Below are 24,920 nucleotides of genomic sequence, written 5' to 3'. Positions count from 1 at the left end.
CATTTCTTCATGCTCCTATCAGCTCTGGGTGTATCTATAGTCAATAATGTCTGTTTTTAAGAAACATCCCTAAGGGAATACTGGGTAAATTTATATTTGTATTTATTCCAAAAGAAGTATCATGTTGGCAAATGTCAGTTTTGACAAAACATCCTCACCTAAGGGACAGGTTCACAGATTTTCTCAGTCACTCTTGGTGCGATTTTTCACCTTCATCAATCTAGTTTCCTTTCCTCACTTTTTTTCATCACAGCTATTTGTACATTCTGACAAAACCTCGAGGAAGAAGAAAGAAACACTCAGTTTTATCTGTATTTACCATTCAGTAAATCTGTCATTTCCACTTTATCAAAAGGAAGTGAGGCAGAGAAGGGCCACAGAGCGTATGTGGTGGTGAGTTAAGGATTGAACTTGTCATCTTCTGATTCCCACAGCAACACTTTCTGAGGTATACAGATCAACAGGGCTTCCATCATTACCATTTTGGCAGAAAGCATAGGTTCAACCTCCAAGATTCTCCAGAGCTGCATTTCAACCTGAGTTATCATAAACCTTTTTCTGTCCACTACCACAAAAAAACCAGCAACCTACAAGGTATGAAAGGTAAGCCAAAGTTATGAAACCTGTTGAGTACATTTCTGAATAGGGACCTTAAACAACACATTTCCATGACTGAAACAAATGAAAGAGAATTTTATTTAAGAAAATGCTAAGGAGAGCTCTACAATGTCTGTAAAAAACCCATGCAAGCTATTAAGTATGTGGTTAACTTCTTGACCTAAGCCAAGGTTAAAATCCAGTGTCTGGACTATCCCTAGATGCTAAACTGATCTCTGAGACCTCTAATTAATTGTCATAAAGGTTTCAAACCCCCAGAAGATTCTGGGGAAAAGAAAACACACAACCCAAACCCGAAAAGTTCACTCCCAGGTGTTTCATCAATGAAAGTCAACTACATCAACTTAGAAATACTTGACAAAAAATTGCAAAAATGGCCCATTTACCCCTTCTTTTGAAGGAAGCTACTCTTGTTTTATTTTTAATTTTAATATTCAAGTCACTCAGCTGGTCAGCACAGTTAAACCAGCAATGTGTAAAAGCCTGATTTTCAAGCCAAAAAATTCATTATCACAGCCCAGACATTCGGGTCTATTCTCCATAAAGTGTATTCTTCTTTCCACACATAGCGATCATCCTCAACGACTGAAATAAATGAAAGAAATTGAGGTAAGATAGGAAGTGACATTACATAGGGGAGTATGACATTAGCTCAGACTTTAGCTCAGGAGTCAGCAGGGTTCACTGAAAAAGCTTTAAACTAGATTTGAAGAGGGACATAGCCAGACTCAACAGACATGAGGTGTGAGAAGGGAAATCTATAGCAACCACTGAAGTAGCAAAAGGAGGCTTAAGAGAGGATACCATCAGTGAGTACAATATTCCAAAGCCACAACCACAACACAGGACTATGAGGTGTCCTTTTTATCCTCCACTAGGGTATCGATGCGATCAAAAACTTTCTGTAAAGTGCTGTACAGCATTGCAAGCAGCATGGGGAACAAACTGGACGAATTAGACACCTATGTGCAATCACAGGGCTTTGGTTTCAACTGGATTACAGCCATGTGGTAGGAGAGCTCCCGACTGGAACGTTGTCATGATAGACTACATGCTGCTTAGGAGACACAGAGCAGGAAGGTGCTGTGCTGAATTTGCCCTCTATGCGAGACAACACTTGGAATGCATTCAGCTCTGCCTTGGGATGGATCATGAATGAGTTGAGAGTTTATGGGTTATGATAAAAGGGCAGACTAGCATAGGTGACACTGTTGTGTATGTTTGCTACAAGACACCTGATCAGGACAAGGAAGTAGATTAAGCCTTCTAGAGGCAGCCTCAAAGTTACAGGCCCTGGTTCTTGTGGGGGTCTTAATCTACCCTGAAATGTGCCAGAGAAGCAACACAATAAAGCCCTAACAGTCCAGGAGGTTCCTGGAAAAGCACTGATGACAACTCTGTGAGACAGGTAGTGGAGGATCCCACAAAGAATGGTGTGCTGGCTGCTCGGCCTTAATCTAACTAACAGGGAATGCCTTATTGGTGATGGGATGGTTGGGGGCAGCCTTCTGACTGACAAGACCAGCCCTTGGGAATCTCTGACCCAAGACACCAGGATAAACGAATGCTGGAAGGAAAACTTTCCATTGGTCAAGGAGGATTGGGTTAGAGAACACCTAAGTAAATGTGACATCCACAAATCCAATGGCCCTGGTGGGACGCATCCGGAGTGCTGACAGAGGTAGAGAACACCATAGCTAGGCTGCTCACGGTCCTCTCTGAAAGGTCATGACGATCAGGAGAGATGGCTGAAGGCTGAAAGAAAGCAAATATCTCTTGTCTTCCAAAAGGGCAAGAAGGGGGACCCAGGGAACTACTGGCCAGTTAGCCTCACCTCATTCCCTGGAGACGAGATGGAGCACTTCATTCTGGAGGCCATCACTATCCACATGGATGACAAGAAGCTGATCAGGAATAGTCAGCATGGATTCACTGAAGGTAAATCATGCTTAACCAACCTGACTGCCTTCTATAGTGAAACAACTACCTGGGTGGATGAGGGGAGAGCAGTGGGTATCGTCTACCTTGACTTCAGCAAGGTTTTTAGCACTGTCTCTCACAATATCTTCATAGACAAACTCAGGAAGTGTGGACTAGATGAGTCAGCAGTGGGGTGAATTGAGAATTGGCTGAACCAAAGGGTTGTAAACAGTGGGCCAGAGTCCAGGTGGAGGCCTGTCACTACTGGTATTCCCCAAGGTTCAATACTGGGCCCAGTATCATTTAACTTGCTCATCAATGACTTGGATGAAGGGGCAGATGCCTCCCCAGCAACATCACTGATGACACAAAGGTGGGAGAAGTGTCTGATACCCCAGAGGGCTGTGCAGCCAACAGGCTGGAGAGATGGGCAGAGAAGAACTTTCTGGAATTCAAGACAGGCAAATGCAGGTTCCCGCACCTGGGGAGGAATAATTCCATGCAACAGTGCTGGCTGGGTGCCAACCTGCTGGAAAGCAGCTCTGCAGAGGAGGACCTGAGGGGGTCCTGGTGGACAGCAAGCTGTTTGCCCAAGAAGGCCAAGGGAATCCTGAGGTGCATTAGAAAAAGCACTGCCAGCAGAGCAAGGGAGGTGATCCTGCCCCTCTACTCAGCCCTGAGGTGAGGACACATCTGGAGGGTTGCGTCCAGTTCTGGGCTCCTCTCAGTTAAAAAAAGGCATGGAGCTCCTGGGGGGAGTCCAGCAGAAGGCGGCAAAGATGATTAAGGGACTGGAGCATTTCTCTAATAAGGAAAAGATAAGAGAGTTGGGCCTGCTCAGCCTCAAGAAGAGATGACTGAGAGTGGACCTCATCAATATACATAAGTATCTGAAGAGAGGGTGTCAAGAGGATGGAGCCAGGCTCTGCTCAGTGGTGCTGAGCAATAGGACAGGAGGCAATGGGCAGAAACTGATGCACAGGAAGTTCCTCCTGAACATGAGGAAGAACTTTACTGTGCGAGTGACCAGGCACTGGAACAGAGAGCTTGTGGAGTCTCCCTCACTGGAGGTACTCAAGAACCATCTGGATGCAATCCTGTACCAAGTGCCCTGGGATGACTCTGCTTGAGCAGGGAGATTGGACCAGATGACCCACCGAGGTCCCTTCCAGCCTGGCTCATTCTGTGATTTGAGTAAAGGAGGTTTATTATTTAGTAGTAGAAGCAGGCCTCGTTCACATTGTCCTCATACTGGGGGATGTCCAGCCCACCCATGAAGTAGGACAGCCGTTAAGTATATACAAAAACCAGCAAAAGCTGCTTTTCCGCATTCTGCACGAACAAGCATCACGCAAACCACTTCATTTTGCCATTTCATGCAACAAAAAAAAGGCATGGTAATTTTGCAGTGAAAAATCACTCTCTATGTAAAGAAATGCCCAGACTTAGGGAGCAACATACTCTCATAATCAGCATAACAAAGGCAGCACGAGAGAAAGCAACTCAACTTCTAATCACGTTTTAGCTAACAGGTTGGTAGACACAACCATATGGAACAAGTAACGCCTCTTATCTGAATGAATGGAATGCACTTCAGCTGTGTGTTTGCTATCCTTAAATAAATAAGATTATGGGCGCACTATCTACTTGAGAACAGTGTAATAAAACTAGAACATTGCAACTTCCAAAGCCCAAATACGTTCAAACATGAGGTCTCTAACATGCTTTAACTGTCCCATTCTAAGAATTTCCCAAAGAAAAAAGAAAAATTAAAATTCAGTTGTATTTCTAACAACAATATATTTTAAAAATATAACTGAAGGTAAAAGACTGAAAACAACTGAATATCAGAAAATAATCAGTGACAAAAATGAAACCTTGCATCACAGGGCTTATGACAATTCTACTGTGTGACCTCTTCCTCCTCCAGTCTTCCTTCCATGTATTTAATCATCTGTTAGCAGAAATTTTTGTGGAATTGGCTGTCAAAAAGAAATAGTGAGGATGATCATGTTTTCACAGAAGCAATGTTAATAATGCATGAGGAAATGCAAAATATTTAGTTGCAATTTTCTGAGCTATTTAGCAAAATATTCACTAATCTTTTGCTTCATATACAGTATTTGGGTAAAAATAAAATCTCTACCCCAAATCCCTTCTACCTAATCAGATAAATTCCTCATATTAACTAAGCAAGTAATTATTCTTTTAACTAACTCCATATATTCTCCTTTTATCCCTTTTGAAAAGGTGCTCTTTCTTCTTATCTTTACCAACCAAATCTCTGAGTGGAACAGTCCTTAGGTAACACTCCCTAAGACTTCCATTACATTTGCAGGACCTGGTCCTCCTTGAGCAGTACCTTGCCAGTATCTATTAAAGGAACAACATAGCATGGACCAAGCAATCCAGAGGTTTTCTGAAGTGTGTGGACCCCAATTTCACGACACAAATTATTGTTGAGGGGAAGACTTTCTATTGGATCCCATACTTCGACACAAGGAAGAACAGATCAGGGATATAAAAGCTGGAGACCACCTTAGCTGCAGTTACCAGAAGATGGTGGAATTCTACATCCTGAGATGAGGTAAAAAAGCAAAAAGTGGGATCATAAGCCCAGACTTCAGTAGAGGAGACTCTGACCTCTTCAGGGATATGCTTGGAAGAATCACATGGCAGATGGTTGTAGAGAGAAGGGTCCAGGAAAACTTAATTGTCAGGGATGTCCTCTTTCAACCTTAAGAACTGTACGTGCCGAACACCATGAAAATGAGCAAACATGGTAGAAGACCTAAATGGCTGAACAAGCAGCAGCTGGCAGAACTCAAACACAAAAACAAAGCATACAGTAGATGGAAGCAGGGACACACAAACTGGGATGAATATTAAGACATTGACCAAATATGCAGGGACAGCATAGAGAAGCCAAAATCCAGCTGAACTTGAACACAGCAAGTGATCTGAAGTGCATCAGGTACATCAGCAGTAAAGGGAAGATCAGGGAATGTATGAGCCTAGTGCTGAAAGGGAACTTCATCACACAAGACAAAAATGGATAATATCCTCATTTCTTTCTTTGCCTTGGTCTTTACTGGTGAGACAAACCTTCAGCAATCCCACATCCATAAAACCAGTGTGAGGCAGGATCAACTTTGGGAATATCAAAACAAACTGTACATAGTATTTGTACAAAATGTACATAAGATGAACACAAGTCTATGAGCCCTGAAAGGATGGACTCCTGGGTGCTAAAGGAGCTGCTTAATCTTACAGCAAGGCCACTCACAGTAATATGTGAAGAGGAGTAGAGATCACAGCAGGGTCTTAAGGACCTCAGCAAACCAAATGCCACCACTCTCTTGAAGAATGCACAAATGAGGATCCACGGAATTACAAGCTGGTTAGCCTCACATCAACCAGCAGAAAGAATTACACCATGCACCACACTACAGGCTGACGGCCAAGGATCTGCACAGCTTTGCAGGAAAGAACCCAGGCATTGTAGTGGACATCATGCTGAACATGAGCCAACAATGAGTACTCACAGCAAAAGAGGCCAAGACCATTAGGAAGCATTTTACTAGAAAGCCAAGGGAGGTGATTCCTCCTCTTTAGGCAGCACTGGTGATATCCTTCTGGAGTACTCAACACAGTTTTGGGCTCCTCAGTATAAGAAAGACACAGACTTACTGCAGCACACCCAGCAGAGGGTCTGAAAGGTGATTAAGGGTTTGAAGCATATGAAATATGAGCAGATACTGAGAGAGCCGGGACTGTTCAGCCCATAGAAGAGAATGCTCAGGGGCTTTTATCTATTTCTAGACATTTCTGATGGGAAGGAGTGCAGAAAATTGAGCCTAATTCATTTAAGTGGCAAAGAGTCAACAGATAAAAGTTAACGGATACAAATACAAGGAAACTAATTTGAAAATATGAAGAACTTCTTTTACTTATAGGATAATCAAAGACTGGAACAGGTTGTCCAGAGTAGTTGTGGAGTCTCCACCTCCACCTCTGCAGATATTCAAAACCCAACCAGACAATCTCCTGAAGAACCTGCTCTAGATGACCCTGCACTGAGATGCACTGAGATGAGAGGTTGCACTAGATGATCTCTGATGGAGTCTTCTGACTTTAAATATTATGTGAATCTGTAATTTGATTTATGGGAAAGCATAAATGGTTTTGCTCAAGTTATTTGTGTTCAACAGATATTTCTACATCACTAGTGTTAAAAATATATATACACACATTTTCAAATATTGTCATGCACATTATTTTTCTGTTGTTTTCTGAGATTCTGAAAGCATAATATGAACAAAACACTGTACTTGATAGCACGATCTTAATGAAATAATTGCAGAAAAATATTTCTTTGACAACAAAATACATATAGTCACACATATATCTTGAATTTACCCAGAGCATGAGTTTTGAATACAGAGGGTTTACATATTCATTCATGTTTGTACCAGAACAGCAGAAGAACTGGAAAGAAATCTTTTGTAGGGAAAAATTTAGGAAAATGTTGAAAACCAAAGGCTTACAAGATGGAATGGAGGTGTATATGAGAAAAATTGCAAGATAAAATTTGAATTCCTGTTCTCTGGATGTCAACTAAGCCTTATAAATTACACATATATTTTTACCTTAAGCCAACTTTGGAACACTGAAGAAACAATGCATCACAGGGAACTTATTTAAGAGAAGCCCTATCATATTGAGCCAAACAGCTCATTCTTTTTCTGACAATACAAGCTGTGTTTCTGCATTCATTTTTCTGGTGTTTGAGAGTTTTTAAAACATCGTTGTACTTCCTGAAGAAGATCAACAACAGTAGGAATGAGAAAATTAAGAGTTAAAAGTAGCCAAACACATTATAATTTGCACTCCTGCTGTTGTAAAATAACAGAGAGAGAAACTTGAGAGACAGTAAGCTATTACTACCAGTGCATTTCATGCACCTGGCAGCAATATTGTTCTCACTGTTCCTAAGCACTGGGTTTGAGTTATTTCTTCACGACTGCCTCCTACCCCCTTCAACTGTCTTTTTTTCACTCGTTCCTTGAACTAGTACTAATGCAGTCAGATCGGAAAGTTAATAAAGATCAAAACTAACATAGCAAAAGAATGCCTGGATGCACAAGCAGCAGACTGCATAAAAGTGGTGAAAACACATGGCTCGGGAAAGGGGCTTAGCAAGGCTACCTTCTTCAGTACCTGAAGTGGTTCTCCAAAGAGTCATCATTATTATGCTTCAGTTTATACTGCAGAGTAGTATTTATTCAAATAATAACTAACCTAGCTGTTCCGTAACAAAAGTAGCTGAAAAAGCACTTCATATTGATCCAGAAAGGATAAAATGCTCATGTTATCCATATCATTTGCATTTTCAGCAAAAGCAAAATTTAGTCACTCCGTAGTAGCCAGAGTATTTTTTTTAATTCACTTGCCCATGTAAACTGCCAAAGGAATTTTAATACTGCAAACTTAAAGTAAGGTGCACAATCTCTCCTAAAGGATAAATGTGCAAAGAATCAAGAACCTCTGGCTTACTTTAAGATTTGAATGTTTTGCAGGAGGAAAAAAAAACCCAAACAAACAAGAAAACCACTAATCTTTTGGGTTGTTCTACTTTTTAAAAAATTAGCCTTTCTAAAAGGATTTCCATAATTTCCATTAGCAACAACTGTGAAAGCTGAGCTGCGTCTCCTCCAAAATTGCAAGCTTACACTTTATTGGTTTGCATTTAGCTATTCAGCAATATTGCCTTCCTGAGGTCAGCTTAATCCCATAATTAACAGTTTTATATCATTAATAGCCCTTTCTTCTGATGTAGAGCGTTTTTGCGCACACAGTCTTTTCATATTGCTGGTTCTCAGAGAAAAATATCTACCTTTTTGCTTCTGAATTTTTCTGAGCTCCACTCTGTCCCAAGCCACCACCAACAGATTCACCTTGATTCTCTCAAGTTCAATGACTGTAACGAACTCAGTTCAAGATCAGGATTTTTTGTCCATAAAGACCATTGGTCAGACTGAGCTTTCCTTTGGAAAGTAAATCTAATTTACCCTTTTTCTACAGTGCTGACATACACCTTAAAACAAGACAACCAGAACAGTCCTATGGCCAAGATTATCCAGTAATTTCAAAAAATCACCGTTTTAAATTTACAGAAAGAAGTCAGAAAAGAAAAAGGGAAAAGATCTTTCAAAAACAGCTGTAGCATGTAAAAGAAATTAGCCTGAATGACTGTAGGGAAAATATCAGCAATAGGCTTTGAAGAAATCTGGCTTGGGTCACTGAAAAGAAAACAGAGGCAGATGCTAGGCTGCCTAGCCCAGGTCACTGCAGGGAGAACAACAGCTGGTTATGTGAGTCTTGCCCGGGACCCAGAGTTGGTGCTTGATTCTGCTGTGCAATTATTCAGTACTTCCTTGATGATTTTAGTATAGGAGAAAAACTGAAAACAAGATGGATTTTTTTTTTTTTTTTGGGTGGAGCTATGACAAATTGAACCATTTATTTTGTAACAATACTCCTGTGTACATCAAACAAAAGAGTTCAAATGTGGACTGGCTACACAGATCTACCTCTGAAATATAAGTAAGAGGTTTTTGAAGTGCTCTACCAAGTTATCAATATTTTAACAGCTCTCTTAAAAGCTGTTTCATAATAGTGCAGATACTTTCTAGACTGTCTATGTTCACTCCGTATTAACTGTAGTATATTTTAAGACATTTTATTTCATATTCAAACAGGGGTCAGAAGAGATAGTGTCCTCTGATCACTGTATCCACAATCACTTTTAGCTGACTGTTAAAAAATTCCTTTTTATAACCCACCAACCAACATTCAATTCAACCTAAGGGAGTTGTTGTTCACCCACCCAAGGCTTTTATTAAAACCTCTACCGTTATAATTTCTGGATTATGTTACAAAAACTGAACTCACATTACACATCCTGGTAAGCAGAAGAGTGTTTAAAGTGAATTTTTCCATGATTGCCCAGCTCCCCATTTCATGACTCATGCATATTATTCATCACTCCTTTTCATGAAGACAAGAAATTATAAATGATTACCATCTTGATTTGTCTGAGCACAGAAAAAAGTATCTTTAGAATCAATGGACAACTCTACTCAATAGATCAGCTAGTTATTCAAAATATGTTTCATTAAAAATGCAGAATATGCCTTCAGATGTGCCCATAGTTTTACTAATTGTTCCAAGAATGTATAGCATGCACATGCATACAATAAAGGCTCTCTCTAAGAAAGAGTCTTAAGAATAATACTTTTTTAAGGTGATTAAAGAGAAAAAAAAGATTTAATTTTTTTTGAGGTTGTTACCAAAATAAACTTCTCAATTCCAAGTTATTTTGACATTCACTCCCAGGTAGTACAGGTATTTATTAAGAACAAGTAGGCATAGCAAGGCAAATAAAACTCTTTAGAAATTGTGAAAGAAAATGTTAAGAAAATTTTCTTTTGAACCAACAACAACAAAAAAAAGATAGCTTAGACAGACCAGGGCAAGGAGTTTCCTAGCAGAGAAACAAAAACAAATGGCATAGAAAATGAACTGTATAGAAACAGAAAAAAGTGAAAGAAGTAAATGGAAAAGTTTAAATCATACGAATTTCATGCTGAAGCTTACTATACAAAAGTTAAGTTTTGCAGTACTAATCTAAACCCTTTTGTATGAAATGTTGGAAGTGAGATAAATATATTTAAATGATACTGTTCCAAATGCCTTGGATCTTTTAAAACTCTGGTCAGCTGAAACATGGCACTAACTACACACATACCCTGATATATAGAAACATGAGAATTAATTAAAACAACAATCAAAAACAACAACAAAGCTCTTCACACTTAATATTTTTGTAACTACTCTACAGGATGTTTTTAAAGTTTGCTTATCCTCACAACAGAGTAAGAAACATTAAATCCAGCTAAAATCATTATGTCAAATGCAAGAGCCTAGGATAAAGAAATAGCCTAAAATAATGTTTATTAAATATAATGCTGTAGAGAATATATTCATCGTCTTCAGTGCTACTATCAGCTTGTCATAAGTTATACTTGAATGTTTACAAGATCAGAACTTCAGCTGAGAGGAAAAACCTGTTTCAGTAAAGTCATCACACTAGGCACAGCCTTCTTCACTGAACTTCTTGACTCTTCACTGCATCACTAGTAAAATATTAGAGGCTCTTTCTGGTAGGCATCTTAATGTATATGGTAAGATATTATACCTAGACATGGCAGGACAGGGTATGCTGGTGGTGTTCTACAAGTGTGCTAACTGCATGCAAATAAGGGGAAGTTACACTAGAAAACCTGATTTTTAGCTTCTCTCAGCACTGGAGACAGAATGAACAAGACTAAGATATTCTGACTAACACCACACTGCTGGTAAGCTGCATCCAAGGTAGACGTGTCTTGGCAGTATAGGCAAACTTGCGAAGTGCTCCTTATCTAGATATGACCAAATTCATTAAAACATATTTCAATAAGAAACAGAATCAGCAAAAACATTCTGGATTTGAGGCTGATAAAATCAACAAGCTATGTTTCTCAAGTTGCTAGTCATCTTTTAGGTGCTAATCATTCCCCACAGTTAACATAAATAAGAAAAAACCCCAGGAAATATTGCTTAAAGTTTATGTAATATTCACTACTATTACTGAAATATAACTAGTTACTGTAGTTCTCATGAGGATTTATTTCACTGCCTGCAGAATAGGAGGAATTTCCTCTCCAGGAAAGGTCACCATAATACGTGGACAGTTTACGTCAGGTGACTTTATGAATATCATATAGAAGAAGTGAGAAGGAGAGCTGTCAAAAAACCAAAAAATATTAGATTGCAGTTTAGACTATGAACATCTGAGAAGCCATGTTTTGCAGAAAAATACAAAACAATGATAACAGTGGAAACAGAACAATTCACAATTTACAATGTGAATGTTTAATCATGAAGACATACCTCTTAATGTTCTTTCAGATAAAAAGGTAACAACTTTCATACAGTGAAAAGTATGTAAATAAATGCACAAATACTGTTGTAACGAGGTAGATATTTTGATAATATAATAGAATGATTCAACTCTGTCATTGCTTTCAGATGTCCAACACAAAAGACCCTGTGCTCTTAATAACCTACAGTTGCTACCAACATTAAGCCTGGAAATTTCTATCATCATAATATTGCTTACTACGGTTACACCATTTCTCTCAAGTTCACATCTTCCTACAGCTGCAAGTCTCTCTATGGAATCCTTAGTGCAAGTCAGGAACAACTGCTTATTCCTTTTGGACCATGCTGTAGAGTGCAATCATGGACTGGGCCTGGTAACGTCTCGCTGGTTGTACCTATTTCCTCTTGCAGACATTTTCTTTCTAGGCAGTGCTGCAAAGATTTTTCTGTAAAACACACAGAATTTCTACTAGCTTGAGGCTTCTTGTTTTGTTAGGTTTTTTTAGCCAAGGTCTTACTAAGATCCATATTTCATGTGAACTTGTATTTTAAATAATGTTTGTAACATATATTTTTAAAATATCAGACTTTCATCAATATCAGCTCTGATCAATCCCACATCCCTTAAAACAGACTTCCAAAATGCACTGCAAAGCAGCTACCCTATAAAATGAAACAGAACTTGAACAGTCATTTTACAAAGCCAATGCATGTGTTTGGTCACAAATACTGGATTATTTCTCTAGTATTTCCTTCTTTTTAAACTTGTAAAGTTTGATTTGAGAGAGTGCTGATCCCTATTCTGTGAAGCAAGCTAGCGTCATTAGGATGACAAAATCAAGTCTTATTGTGGCAAGAAGAAACATCATTTAGTGTCAACAACACACTGCTATTGATTTGAACTCCTCCTTGCCTCACGGGTGAAATAACAAGCTCCTACACACAGACTCTCTAAGCATACCAATAGAGGAAAGAGGCAAGAAAAATACTAAAAATGGCTGTATTAAAGATACAACAGGAAATATGTGACTCATGAGATGCAAATTCTTTTATCTGTATGAAACAAATTGAAGAAGAGCTTAATATGGCTTCTGCAATTTCTATGGAGTTAGATTAGAACAGAAATATACCTACCAATAATATACCAGATTTAGGCTTCCCAACCAGTATCTCCTAACTGTTCAACACTCTCTGAGAAACAAGTCAGCTTCATTTTCATTATCTAATACTTACTAATCATTTTTCTAAAATGTCGCCTTATTTTAGCATCCTGGTTCACCATTTCAGCAGAAATGATCCTTTAACAATACTGGCAGGATCTCATTAAAGCAGAGGTAAGAAACTGTCAACACAGACAGGTTGACTCTTTCCCTATTTCTGAACAGACTCTAATTCAGAGAAAACAAAAAGTATCTTTCTTTTTAAAAGATACAAAAAAGAATAAACCCATGGTCATGCAACATCAATATAAATATCACCTCGCAGTGCCCTGGTTTTGGCTGCAATAGAATTCATTTTCTTCCTTAGTAGCTGGTACAGAGCTGTGTTTTGGGTTTAGGATAGGATGAGAATAATGTTGATAACACACTGATGTTTTTGTTGTTAAGTAGTGCTTAGTCTAAGACTTCGTCTAAGTCAAAGGACTTTCCAATGTCTCATGCTCTGCCAATGCGGAGGTGCACAAGAAGCTGGGAGGGAGCACAGCCAGAGCAGCTGATCCAAACTGGCCAAAGGGATATTCCATGCCACAGAATATCATGCCCAGTATACAAACTGGGGGGAGTTGACCAGAAGGGGCCGATCACTGTTCAAGGACAGGGACAAGCTAGGTGTCAGTCAGCAGGTGGTGAGTAATTTAATTTTTTAAAAATTGTTTTTCTTGGATTTTATTCCTCCTCTCTTTTTGTTTTCTCTCTTCTCATTACTATTATTACTATATTTTACATTATTTCAATTTTTATTTCAAAATCTTGTGGGTTTTACCTTTTTCCAATTCTCCTCCTGATCCTATCACAGCAGAGAGGGGAGTGAGTGAGGGGCTACAAAGTACTTGGTTGCCAGCTGGGTTAAACCACAACATACATCAGTAATTCCTTTTCTAGAACTTAAAGCCATGTATTTAAGCAAATCTGCAAACTAAAAAATGTAGTGAGATGAAATACTAGTGTTGTCTAACTGCACCCAAAATTTAAGCTAATTTCAAACACTTTTGTAGCATCAATTTAGCATGCTAGAATTCCATAGCCTATCTCTTAAAACACGAACAAAGTAATATACAAGGCATAAAAAATTATTTCAAGATAACTTCCTTTTTAAAAATAGAGAAGTATAGGGAACAAAACTATTTTCATACCACATCCAGAAAATGGATGAGGTGTGAAAGAAATCTCTTGTTTAATGTGACCTTTGGCTGTACTTCCACTTGTCATCATTATGAAGTAGCTACTCTCAGTGCCAACACATAAGCTGTGTTATATTATCCCATAACAGTAGTAGCACGTCTTTCAGGGAGCGTTTCATACTTCAAGAAACTGGTGGCAGAATGCACTGACAGCACTTACCTTTGTAGCTGCTTATAATAGGTCTTATTCAACAATAAGACCTCATTTACAAAAGGAAATAAGAGTGTACTAAATTTCAGAGAGCATATCGCATAAACTAGGATGTGTTGAGGAACTCCCTTGGAGTTCTCAGCTTCAGTGAAAACATTCAAATAAGGAGAAATGTAAATTTCAGATTGGAACTCTGCCCCAAATAATAATATTCAGGGCTTTGTTACTGTGCACAGACCAAAAATACTGCATCATTAAGATCTGCAAGATACTTGACTTTTCTTAACGCATGTAATTAAGAAAATATTTCTGGAAAGCAAATGAATTTGAAATTCAAGTAAGATTAATAGAACAAATACGACAAATTTACGTTTTATACAATGGTAGCAAGCTGCAGCATAAAAATCAGTAGCTATCATTATCTAAAGCTGTTCATCTAACACCATAGAGAGAAAAACTATTGATACATACTGTACACACATTTTTATCCATGTATATAAATCAAAGGAAACAGCTTCCTTTAAGGCAAGCATATGAAGATACTAAAGCAAGATACAAATTAAATATTCATACATTCAATATTTCAAAATAAGGAATTTGGATATACACATGCATAATTTAAGTTCTATAGTGAAACCTGTCTACAGAGGCCATTTCTACTGTATTTCAACAGCATTGAAACTTGAAATGTACAATGCAGCCTTTCCATGCTGTGTTAAAACTTTAAAGTATATAGTAATTCATTTCAAGCACTAACACAGAATAAAGGCCACATTATGCACACGGCACTTCTGCAGAGGAACTGCTGCTTTGCCCTATTCATTACAGCTCTGAAACAGGGCTGTCAGTCCCGCAAGGTGGTTTCGGACTGCCTGAGGTACTCAGTAGGAACTGAGGCCAAACAGGCAACTTCAGGAACAAGGTGGCTCAGGGGCCCTGAATAGCCCATCAGCCAGAATTGACTCCAAGTCAAATTCTGATCCCAGGCACCAATTTTAAACTCTGTTGAGAAGGTGCTCACACATAAAGCGTGAAATTGGCCCCTTACATTACTCTCATACATTGACTCAAGCCTCTATGGAGTAAAGATGGTATTTCAGACCTTTATGATTGGCAGAGGAAAGGAACACAAAACCAGGTTTCACACTATGTTGTCCACTAGAAATGATTCTTTGTGATTACAGAACCTGAAAGTAGTTTATGTACAATAACAGAGACATTAAATTTGAAGAGCTTATAAATACCTATGCATGCAAAAAACTCTGTGGGGGGGAAAAACCCCTACTATCCACCTTCCTCCCTGCAACACATTTCTTCTGCATGTGTCTAAAGACACCACCATTCCTCCCCAAGTACTTAAAACTTTGTCACTAAGAAAGAACCCTCTATATGGGTTATTAATGTGAATATTTTGTTTTCTTATTAAAAGTTAAATGTATTAGTTCAAGTATCCAAAGTCTCATTTTAAAAACATTAATTTCACTGGGACAAAAATATCTCACGTTAACTTGAAGAATAATTAAAGAGTATTTATTAAGGGGAAATAAAGCTACTCTATTTCTACACAGTTTAAAGTAAACATTTATCTTTGCCCCTTAAAGGTCACTCATTTGATCTTGACACACCTATAGAATCGCAGAAGCAAAAGCTAAATAAGTAGAAAAGTGGTATTAAGCAATATAAAACTAAACAAAATTAGCATCTACATGGTAAATTACTTCATTGAAAACCATCTATGGATTCTGCAAAGAATATACTTTTGCCTTAGAGCTAGTACTTTAATTTTCAAGAACCAAGAAAAAAAAAATCAAAACTAGTCAGTAACAATGCAGCGTCGAAAAGCAATAAACTCAAAATTAAGTTATAAATAATTTAAAGCATGTCATGAAGATGTATTAATAATTCATCAGATAAATAATTTACTAAATAATCAAATAAATAAATAATGAAATACATAAATAAATCAGCAAATAAATAATTCTGCAAAATAACCTAAACAATAAGTCACTAAAACAAATGACAAACCTACAAAACTACAATGATTTTCTAAATTCTGATAGTTTTAAATAAACAAATGTATATAAACTAGATCAATCTTTGGTGGATAGAGAAATATTTTTCACTGCTATTGGTGAATTCCTGATTACACTGCACAAGGATACAATTTTAGATTTTACAAGAATGCAGTTTTTCCCTTGTAAATTATTAACACGATTGCTACAATACATCCTGCTCTGTATTTTACATGTAATCCCTTCATGTAGCTCATTTTTACCCCCAAAAATGAAAATCTCTTTACAACTTTCTTAATTCACACAATTTCTTTCTCTTTTCCTGGGTGCAATACTTACAACACTGCAATAGCCTTCTTGGTGGTTCTCTTATTGTCTTCTGCAAACCTTCAGAAGTTTTGCTGCAGGGGAAAAACAAGTAGAATAACCTTAATTATTACAGATGGTATCTCGTTCATTAGCAGATGACAACATTTTATTTGAAAGCACAAGAAAAGCTGTTTTATAATTCTACAAAGCAACTTAATGTGAAACAACCATTACAGTTTGCAGACTACCGAAAGTTTTTAGAAGTCTTTGGTGGAACGAGTTCAAGCAGACTGAGGCCTGTTTCTTGTATTTAAGCTGACACACAATCTGTGCAAACTGGCACTAATTCAGATCTAAAGACAAACCATGAGAAGGACAAAATACTTGGCTGACATCTAATGTTATCCTTGATTTTGGAAGTTCATAGTCCTTGAAAGAATACAGTGAGATCATTTAATATCCACTATCTAAGTACATTCACAATTTAATTAGAATACTGCATTCCAAAGCAACACTGGTACCACAAAGGTCAAAATCCACTCTTCTCCCCAGTCAATTTTCAGTCTCCATTTATTTTAATGAACAATATTGACAGTCACCATAGCTTTCTTCAAAGTGGTATTCTCTAAATACAGCAGTTGAAGAAATGTGCCACAAGTGTAATCGTGTTACCAACTTTTATCCGTTCAGTCGAAAGGTTTATTTGCATTCTTCCATAACATACATTTCATACAGGAAAGAGCGAGACAGTTTTACAAACCATGCTACTGACATGGATTCTTTATCTCTGTACTGGACTGTAAAAATGAAGGGATACATCAAACCTGAGGTTATATATTGTATACATGCATGGCTTTTTGCTACTTGTTTCAAAGGGAGTCAGTGTGCAGTGTTGTTTCTACAAGTAATATCTCAAATTGCTGATGGTGCTGCTGTATTTCAGCATTTACAAGCATAAAGGATAATTTACTCTTAAAACTACCTGGGCACATTTTATTTAACAAGTCTCAAATTCTCTTTAGGGATTATAATAAGAAAACACTTTGCTTAATCATAAATTTTATATTTATCTTGGCTAGACACCCTCCTTTGGACAGACTGCCATGTTTTGTCAAGAAAAATCAACACAGTGGAAATGAAGTACTTGTTCTGTTGTGTGGTCATTCAAAAGAGTATGTAGAAGTAATGTAAATGTGCACCAGTGCTGCTGATAATTTCACGCTCTCATACACTCATTTCAATTTGCTTTAAAAAGGACTATTCCTCCTGGCTAAATATAGTCATCATGAAAAAGCATACCTCCCCTTTGAGCTAATAACACTGCAAGCCCCAAGACACACCACTACAAAAACTTTTGTATTTTAAGGAATGCGAAGCACTTTCTTCTCACAGTATGTGTTTCTGAAGTGGGACAAATGAGACTGGTTTTTTTATTAAGGTATTCTCATTTAGTGTACAGATATCTGTTTGAAAATGACAATTCATTCCCACATCACATCTCTGAATCCCATCCATCCCCAAAACAAATAATATATATACCAAATGCTTCTTTTTAAAAGCAATGGGTCCTTGTAAAAGCAGCCTATACTTTACTATACACATGAGAAGATTTTGAGGATTACTGGGACATACAATGGTTCTGGAGGTTTTGGAATCAGACCTTCTATAGGAAGTACCATTTAGTCATAGAGCATTCACCTGCAGCTTTGGAGCCTCTGGTAGCAAAGTGATTTTTCATCAATGAGTTACAGTAGAGCTAAAACTGTAATTACAGTTACTGACATCTTAAACCCAAATGTTTTTCTTCCTTTTAAAATTTACTTATTTTTTAATTACTTTCATTCATGTTTAATTGGGGCTTCCAGTCTATGGTTACAGAACTCACTTCCTCAGACAACTACTTCTGTCTAAGCTGGAGGGTCATATTCCTGCTCAAATAAGACAAATAAATCATTTAAAGAAGGACACAAACCAGCCAATGACCTGGGATACTGCCATATTTCTCCCACTTGCAATCATATGCGAATTCCACCCCACACAAGAGACAAAGACAGAAACCGAATTTGATTCCCTTCCTCTCTTCTGCCAGCTGGTCCTTTGCCCCCCCCACCAGCCCTCAAACATTGTATAGGTGCCTTACACAACAGATCATGAGGAAAACTTGTCAACAGAAGACTAAAGCAGAAGGCACTGACGTTCAGGTGTACTTTACAGAGAAGAACAGCAAAAATCAAGTAATCATGTGCGTTCTCTACTCTGCCCAATCTGGGAAGCTGTGCTACAATAGGGAGGCTCCCTTGCTTGCACTCAAGTTAATTTGGGTGATAATTTAAGGAACTGGATTGTACCCCATACCTAAGAAAAAATTTCTAGTATTTACAACGGCAAAATTATAAATATGGCTCACAGTAAAAGGACTGAGCAACAAGCTACTCCATTCTCTACCTTTTGATACTGCCATCACCAGAAAGTTTCTTAGTTTGAAGGTACAAATCAGACCAAAAGGAACCACACACTGCTGCTTCCTTCCTGTGGGAACTCATGAATATAGGAAACAGGGAAATTTGAGAAAGAGATTACCATGTAATATTAAAATTTAGGAATTTTTTTTAATACTTAGGAGTAAACACAGGGAGAAAGAGAAAGGCTGGACAGACCTGCTTAACCAAATTATAGTTAATGTAAGGTACTGACCACTATATTCTGACCCACTTTTGAAAGATTCTTGGAATTGTTCTAAGTTACACAAAATATTTTGCATTATCAATGAAAAAAATAAATAAAAGAAGCCTGCAATCAATTCTTATATTTGGGAACTTAAATAACACATAAATCTTTCAAGACCAGAAGATTCATTCATTCTTCTGCCACAATTCCATCCCTCTAATTATTACAAAAATTAAAGATTAACTGTTTGGTCCACTTCACACAGAAAGATACTTTTGTGACACAGTACAGTACTTAATAAAAATTTTTAATGTATCTGATTTTTCTAATCATAAAAAATAAAAAAGTGTTTGTTATACATGTTGGTAAGTCTAACTAAAAACTGTTAAAGTAATTGGGTCCCACAGTGTTATAGGATAATCTTGAGTATGTTCTTGGCAAAAACTTTGGGTATTTCTGAGTAACTTTTTAACCAGTTTCTTCCAATTGTCTCTAAGGTAAAAATCAATTTTAAAATATTAAAACATAGCAAAATGTTAAAACCCAGACTACTGAATCAACTCCTATCAATGCAAGACATAGCTCATTTGACTGTTATGACCCACGTTTCCAAGTCGATTTTTAGATAAAAACAAGCAGATTACCAGCAAAGGTTTATCTCAAATTCCCACATGTACAGCATGCCACATTAAATATATGCAAATCAACCTCTTTCTCCTCTAGTTTTTTTGAGCTGACAACTCATATGACCTGAAGCCATGGTTAACGATTACAATTATTTGACTTTCATATTTATACAATCGGTTATTAGATACGCATGTTAATTGATTTTAACAGATAGTTTTGTATTCTAATGATCAACAGAAAATGTACATTTTACCAACCTCTTGATTTGTAAGAAAATAAAACTTGTATCAGTTTTCACAATTAAGCCTTCACTGTATTGATTTGCGTTATTCAATGGGAACTTCTCAATAATACGTTAACCTAGAGGTACTCCAAACTAAGTGACCTTAACTTTGGTAGCAAAATTTAATTTTCCGATTACAGACACTCTTCTATTGTGTTTAAAATTTATTTAAACAATGCACTGTCAATTTAATAGAAATGATGAAACATAATTTATACTTAAATGGACTGGGCAAACAAATAGTTTCCATTTATTTAATATACACATTTTGCCAATTAAAAATTCATTTCTCTTTTTCAAAGAACCTTAATCACACACTCCTGGATTTTAATAAGCCCTCAGATGTCACATATATGACAGAGGATAACACTACATTTAAGATCCTTATTTTTCAAGTAATATGCTTAGGGCCAAAGGGTTCCTCTGTTGTCATCACAAAAAATATTAACTGAATTGGTCACTTTTTTTTTTTTTTACATGGCTGAAAATTTATTCTTTGCAATTCGATTTTTATTTTGGATACCCTATTTATTGAACTATAAAATACAAAATTCCAAACTGCACATATTTTCATGCGAAGAATTGACTATTTTCTAAGATTATACAATGTGCAATCATTATCTTCCACAATTAATGTTGTTCTTCTTTAAGTCTACTCATATAAAAGAGTGGCTATTGTATTGTACTCTCAAAAAGATCAGATCACATCTTGTTCTATACAAGGGCTCTCCCAATTTAGGCCTTAATTGCTGTTGTACTAAAGGATCACGCAACAACTTTGGTAAAGCAAGAGCTGCTGGATCCCTTTCTCAGCATATTTTAATACCAATATAGATATTTTAATTTCTGCAAAATGCAGAATCTATTTTTTATAAATAACTGAATGAGGCGCAGAGGCTATTCAGCTTTTATCCAGGTGAGCTTTGTACACTTCAAGTTCTGCAACTATTCTCTTTTCGTCTGGTAGCTCCAATTAATTTCAAGTGAGATTTATGAGACATTTAGGAGATTCTGAGACATTCTCCACAACCAAAAGAGACATCAGCGCACTCGTGTAGATACACAATGCTTACTCAAGTTCCTGTAATGGACCAGGGACAGAATAAACTCCAAGTCACATTCCCACAACCATGAATAAGCACCTTAACCCCTAAAACACTCTTTAATGGACTTCTCTGGTTTTTAAAAAGTCTTGATTTCACACTGAACATAATGAGAAAGGTAGTGAATATATGATGGGATTCTGCTGCTTACTTAATAGCTATTTTCCTTAAACTAAGGTCAGGCAACACGACAAATACTGATAAAGCAAGTAAGTTCTCTTCAATCTTTCCCTTATTGCAAAACAACTTCTTGGTCTTCAACAGATCTTGATTTAATCCTGAACATAATGAGAAAGTCTGTAGGTCTGCAGAAAAAGGAAATACATTCCACTCTAATCACTAACCCCACTGAACACCACAGATATCAATGCAGAAAGAACCTGGTTTCTTTTCTACAATTCAGTGCTATGAGTTAATCACCTTGAAGACTGACTGTAAGGTTTATACTTTTGTAGCCACGGCAGACCTTAAGATATATGGAAAGGTGAAGAAAAGATCCTACACTTATATGTGAAAATAGTGGGAAATATAAGACAAATATGCTAATAGAATCTACATATATATTTTACATGTAAATATCTAATAAATTTAGAAAGCAGATATCATTCCTAGTTTCTAAAAATGTTTGATATCCCCACTTCTCTTTAAACTTGACTGCTAAAAATTACAAACGTGGTCATGTCAGCTATGAAGAAAAACAAGTAAAATTTAACAATTGCATTACGTATGGGCTGACTGAGCCAAAGAAGTCCTACTCTGACTCATACATATGGCACATTCATTTACATCACAATAAATGGGGTTACATCAAGCTGCCAATCAGTCACTAATGGGGTTCTGCACGGCTCCATTAATTATTTGGATAAATGATTTGGATGCAGGACTCAAAGTTATACTAGGTTTGCTGACAACACTAAACTGGGAGGAGCCGTTGACTCCTTCGATGGCAGAGAGGCCTTGCAGAATGATCTTGGCAAATTAAAGGACTAGGCAATCACCAGCTGTATGAAACTTTTCATTGTAAAATGAATTTTCATTTCAAATGCTGGATTCTGGCAACCCTGGATGAATGGACACACTGAGGAATGAGAGGCTGGACAGCAGCCTTGTGGAAAAGGACTGTGGGTCCTGGTCAGTGGTGAATTGAATACGAATCAGCAGTGCCCTGGCAGCCAGGAGGGTCAGCCGTGTTCTGGGGTGCATCAGGCCCAGCATCACCAGCCAGGCAAGGCGGGGGATTGTCCTGCTCTGATCTGCACGGGGGTGGCCTCACCTTGAATATTGTGTGCAGTTTTGGGCACCACAGTGTAAGAAAGATATAAAGCTACTAAAGAGCGCACATAGGATCATCCACAAGGATGAGGCAGGGCCTAGACGAGAAGACATACAAAGAGCAGCTGAGGTCAGTCAGTCTGTTCAGCCTGGAGGAGACTGAGGGGAGACCTCATTGCAGTTACAACTTCCTCGAGAGGGTAAATGGAGAAGCACACACTGATCTCTTCTCTGTGGTCATCAGTGACAGGATCCAAGGGAACGGCCTGAAATTGTGTCAGCGGAGGTTTAGATTGGATATTAGAAAAAGGTTCTTCACCCAGAGGGTGGCTGGGCACTGCAACAGCTCCCCAGGGAAGTGGTCACAGCACTAAGCCTGACAGAGTTCAAGAAGCATTTGGACAATGCTCTCAGGAGCACATGGCGTGACTCTTGGGCCTGTCCTGTGCAGGGCTGGGAGTTGGACTCGATGATCCCTGTTGATCCCTTCCAACTCAGGATATTCTATGATTCTATGATTCATTTAAGTTAGAATTCATATAAACCTTTTCACCGGATGCCTGAACCTAGACTGAAGTAGAGAAAAAAGAAAATACTGTTTACTATTTAGTACTTTTAAAAAGTATGTTAATTGCTCATCTTAAAGATTGATGTTTAGAAGTAGCATGATTAACAATACTCATTGTATTTACCAAAATCTGAGAGGAAACAAAAAGTAGAAAGCAATTGGTGATACTTTCTGATGACAACTTTTATGAGAAGTGCAACTATAATAAATTCCACAGTTCAAGGTTAAATCAAGGCTATGTGTAGAAAGAAGACCAATAAAACACATTCTGGGAAATGAGAAAATACTGTACCTAAAAAATGTCCCATTCTAAGACAAAACATTATGAGTTCACAGATAGCAAGCCACCATCCAGACACTATAGCCAGTTTGGATCACTGAGACTATTAAAGGGATCATGACAGGGACAACTGAGTGAAAAAAATCCAGAAGTTCAGTATGAGTAGCGTAGTATGCAACAGTCTATGCATAATCTTAGTCACAAAAATGAAGTTGAATCCATGAAATATAGAAAACCACTTATTATACTACCACTGCTGTACAGTAATGTGTCCTCTGGCACTATTTCACACAGGAGAAATTAACATGGAAATGAGCACATCTAATACAACTAGGTAGGTAAGTTTATTTACCTGTATCCACAGGTGATCAGATTTGATCAGATATGATCAAAAATCATCAGGGACAAGGGTCTTCCATTGTCCCTGATGTAGAAAGTATAGTCTTTAGGATGTGTAGTTAACTTCATACCAAAAACATTTAACTACTTTGCAACTCACTGCAAAACCCCAACAAAGAAAAAATATATTATCAATCAGCTGGATCAGTTCTGTAGAGCCATATGAACTCCAGCAAAGGTGCAATGCATGGAAGGAGAAATATCAAAAAATGGGAACAAAGGGAGGACAAAAAATAATATCAATTATTTGGTGACAAATTTATCTAAGTTCAGGTTATCTAAATGTGATAAAAATCACATTCATAAAAACTCCCAAGTGTCCATTTGTGAAACAGAAAAAGTTATATCACCCCCAAGATATTTTATTTCTACCAACACCTGCAGTCCCTAAATGTCACTCTATTTTATCAGGGTGACTGAATTTCAATGGATGAATTTGCTCACGTTAAAAAATAAGATTAATAAAAATGGCATTAGTTTGCTTGCATAAAACCAGCCCACTATTTGGATGCTACCTGTCTATAACAAAGTGGTACATGAATACTGCATAAGTGGCCAAATGCCTCTTCTGACATGAAGACTCCTTTGGAGACTCCCAGTGTCACCATTAGAAATATGGCTTGTAGCATCCAAACAAACAAAACATAGAAACTTCACTGCTAAGAAAAATGAAAGGCTGCACAGTTTCTCTTAGAACAAGTAACTATTTTACACAGAATCATCAAGTTACTGAATGCAAACCACAGCAGAAAACTGCTGCAAATTTCAATCCTGTTAGTGGATAGATGAATTTAGGGAAGAGGATGTAAGTATCTCAATGCAGGGCAAAATTGCTGGGTTTTATTTTAAACATGCTTAAACTCAAAATTTTAACTTAAACATTTAAGAGTGATTTTAGTCTGTAAGTTTTACGCCACCTGAAACTGGCGATCCAAATGTCTATAATAGTGCATTTGAAATGCTGAGTTATATTAATCTCATACTAACTATAGCAGTTCAATTTCGACAAATTTCTCAGGGTTTTTGCATATTGCTGAATAAATTACTCTGGAATTAGCTTACTTTTCTTGGAGGCATTATATGAGATTATTTCTTAGTCTCCTCCTCTTTGATTTAGTACACATCTTCAGATAATTTATTAATGTTTTGGATATCTCATTCATCATCTATTATTACTGGTGTCGTAAATTAGAGGAATGGAACAAAGCACTGGACTATACACTTTTTCCATATTCATCAATATAATAGCTACCTCTGTTAACAAACACTCTATAAAGCAGTTGGTTTATCCACTAAAATGAGATCAGGAACAGTTTTTTAACTCA

The 24,920-nt window shown here is 37.4% G+C and overlaps 1 protein-coding gene across 7 annotated transcripts in view; it reads right to left on the bottom strand.

Annotated features, from left to right (window-relative positions):
- TBC1D5 (TBC1 domain family member 5) overlaps positions 1-24,920 on the bottom strand; it is a 316,694-nt gene that overhangs the window by 271,163 nt on the left and 20,611 nt on the right. For all 7 annotated transcript variants that reach the window (XM_032108463.1, XM_032108473.1, XM_032108445.1 and 4 more), the window contains exon 2: positions 16,427-16,488. The gene's annotated coding sequence lies outside the window, so the exon portion shown is untranslated. The remainder of the gene's footprint in view (positions 1-16,426; positions 16,489-24,920) is intronic.

This window comes from Corvus moneduloides, chromosome 1, assembly GCF_009650955.1.
Source record: "Corvus moneduloides isolate bCorMon1 chromosome 1, bCorMon1.pri, whole genome shotgun sequence".
NCBI lineage: Eukaryota > Metazoa > Chordata > Aves > Passeriformes > Corvidae > Corvus > Corvus moneduloides.
The sequence above is the reverse complement of the archived record's forward strand: the minus strand, read 5'-3'. Positions and strand labels throughout refer to the sequence as shown.